The sequence below is a fragment of the Taudactylus pleione genome, unplaced genomic scaffold (assembly GCF_031769625.1).
Source record: "Taudactylus pleione unplaced genomic scaffold, aTauple2 ptg001270l, whole genome shotgun sequence".
Taxonomy (NCBI): Eukaryota; Metazoa; Chordata; class Amphibia; order Anura; family Myobatrachidae; genus Taudactylus; species Taudactylus pleione.
The window spans coordinates 1,485,001-1,487,500 of NW_028285670.1; the positions used below are offsets into that span (position 1 = coordinate 1,485,001).

At 37.4% G+C, this 2,500-nt stretch overlaps 10 pseudogenes; all 10 read right to left on the reverse strand.

Moving 5' to 3' along the window:
* Positions 1 to 82: 82 nt before the first annotated feature.
* Positions 83 to 201, reverse strand: LOC148449342 (5S ribosomal RNA; annotated as a pseudogene).
* A 116-nt stretch (positions 202 to 317) lies between these two features.
* LOC148449343 (5S ribosomal RNA) lies at positions 318 to 436 on the reverse strand (annotated as a pseudogene).
* Positions 437 to 552: 116 nt separating this feature from the next.
* Positions 553 to 671, reverse strand: LOC148449344 (5S ribosomal RNA; annotated as a pseudogene).
* A 116-nt stretch (positions 672 to 787) lies between these two features.
* Positions 788 to 906, reverse strand: LOC148449345 (5S ribosomal RNA; annotated as a pseudogene).
* A 116-nt stretch (positions 907 to 1,022) lies between these two features.
* Positions 1,023 to 1,141, reverse strand: LOC148449346 (5S ribosomal RNA; annotated as a pseudogene).
* Positions 1,142 to 1,256: 115 nt separating this feature from the next.
* LOC148449347 (5S ribosomal RNA) lies at positions 1,257 to 1,375 on the reverse strand (annotated as a pseudogene).
* A 116-nt stretch (positions 1,376 to 1,491) lies between these two features.
* Positions 1,492 to 1,610, reverse strand: LOC148449348 (5S ribosomal RNA; annotated as a pseudogene).
* A 351-nt stretch (positions 1,611 to 1,961) lies between these two features.
* Positions 1,962 to 2,080, reverse strand: LOC148449349 (5S ribosomal RNA; annotated as a pseudogene).
* Positions 2,081 to 2,196: 116 nt separating this feature from the next.
* Positions 2,197 to 2,315, reverse strand: LOC148449350 (5S ribosomal RNA; annotated as a pseudogene).
* Positions 2,316 to 2,430: 115 nt separating this feature from the next.
* The window catches only part of LOC148449351 (5S ribosomal RNA), a 119-nt pseudogene continuing 49 nt past the window's right edge, over positions 2,431 to 2,500 (reverse strand).

Below are 2,500 nucleotides of genomic sequence, written 5' to 3' on the forward strand. Positions count from 1 at the left end.
CTTAACTCAAGGAAATTCATTGATAAGTTGAAAAAATTAAATGTAAAATGTAATAGAAAAGAATGTTATGGCAGTATAAAATTACCTACAGCACCTTGGATTCCTAGGTGGTCTCCCATCCAAGTACTAACCAGGCCCAACACTGCATAGCTTCCAAGATCAGACGAGATTGGGCATGTCCAGTGTGGTTTGGCTGTAGGCGCTAAAAAACAATAACTTTAGACATCTTTTACTTCTTAACTCAAGTAAATTCATTGATAATTTGAAAAAATGTAATGTAAAATGTAATAGAAAAGAATGTTATGGCTATATAAAATTACCTACAGCACCTGGTATTCCCAGGTGGTCTCCCGTCCAAGTACTAACCAGGCCCAACACTGCATAGCTTACAAAATCAGACGAGATTGGGCATGTCCAGTGTGGTTTGGCTGTAGGTGCTCAAAAACATTAACTTTAGACCTCTTTTACTTCTTAACTCAAGTAAATTCATTGATAAGTAGAAAAAATTAAATGTAAAATGTAATAGAAAAGAATGTTTTGGCTGTCTAAAATTACATACAGCACCTGGTATTCCCAGGTGGTCTCCCATCCAAGTACTAACCAGGCCCAACACTGCATAGCTTCCAAGATCAGACGAGATTGGGGATGTCCAGTGTGGTTTGGCTGTAGGTGCTCAAAAGCATTAAATTTAGACCTCTATTACTTCTTAACTCAAGTAAATTCATTAATAAGTTGAAAAAAATAAATGTAAAATGTAATAGAAAAGAAAGTTATGGCTGCATAAAATTACCTACAGCACCTGGAATTCCCAGGTGGTCTCCCATCCAAGCACTAACCAGGCCCAACACTGCATTGTTTCCAAGATCAAACAAGATTGGGCATGTCCAGTGTGGTTTGGCTGTAGGTGCTCAAAAATATTAACTTTAGACATCTATAACTTCTTAACTCATGTAAATTCATTGATAAGTTGAAAAAATTAAATGTAAAATGTAATAGAAAAGAATGGTATGGCTGCATAAAATTACCTACAGCACCTGGTATTCCCAGGTGGTCTCCCATCCAAGTACTAACCAGGCCCAACACTGCACAACTTCCAAGATCAGACGAGATTGGGCATGTCCAGTGTGGTTTGGCTGTAGGTGCTCAAAAACCTTAACTTTAGACCTCTTTTACTTCTTAACTCAAGTAAATTCAATGACAAGTTGAAAAATGAAATGTAAAATGTAATAGAAAAGAATGTTTCGGCAGTATAAAATTACCTACAGCTCCTGGTATTCCCAGGTGGTCTCCCATCCAAGTACTAACCAGGCCCTACACTGCATAGCTTCCAAGATCAGACGAGATTGAGCATGTCCAGTGTGGTTTGACTGTAAGTGCTCAAAAATATTAACTTTAGACATCTTTTACTTCTTAACTCAAGTAAATTCATTGATAAGTTGAAAAAATTAAATGTAAAATTTAATAGAAAAGAATGTTATGGCAGTATAAAATTACCTACAGCACCTGGTATTCCCAGGTGGTCTCCCATTCAAGTACTAACCAGGCCCAACACTGCATAGCTTCCAAGATCAGACGAGATTGGGCATGTCCAGTGTGGTTTGGCTGAAGGCGCTAAAAAACATTAACTATAGACGTCTTTTACTTCTTAACTCAAGTAAATTCATTGATAATTTGAAAAAATGTAATGTAAAATGTAATAGAAAAGAATGTTATGGCTATATAAAATTACCTACAGCACCTGGTATTCCCAGTTGGTCTCCCGTCCAAGTTCTAACCAGGCCCAACCCTGCAAAGCCTCCAAGATCAGACGAGATTGTGCATGTCCAGTGTGGTTTGGCTGTAGGTGCTCAAAAGCATTAACTTTAGACCTCTATTACTTCTTAACTCAAGTAAATTCATTGATAAGTTGAAAAAATTTAATGTAAAATGTAATACAAAAGAATGTTATGGCTGTCTAAAATTATCTACAGCACCTGGTTTTCCCAGGTGGTCTCCCATCCAAGTTCAAACCAGGCCCAACACTGCATAGCTTCCAAGATCAGACGAGATTGGGCATGTCCAGTGTGGTTTGGCTGTAGGTGCTCAAAAGCATTAAATTTAGACCTCTATTACTTCTTAACTCAAGGAAATTCATTGATAAGTTGAAAAAATTAAATGTAAAATGTAATAGAAAAGAATGTTATGGCAGTATAAAATTACCTACAGCACCTGGGATTCCTAGGTGGTCTCCCATCCAAGTACTAACCAGGCCCAACACTGCATAGCTTCCAAGATCAGACGAGATTGGGCATGTCCAGTGTGGTTTGGATGAAGGAGCTCAAAAACATTAACTTTAGACCTCTTTTACTTCTTAACTCAAGTAAATTCAAAGATAAGTTGAAAAATGAAATGAAAAATGTAATAGAAAAGAATGTTATGGCAGTATAAAATTACCTACAGCTCCTGGTATTCCCAGGTGGTCTCCTATCCAAGTACTAACCAGGCCCAATACTGCATAGCT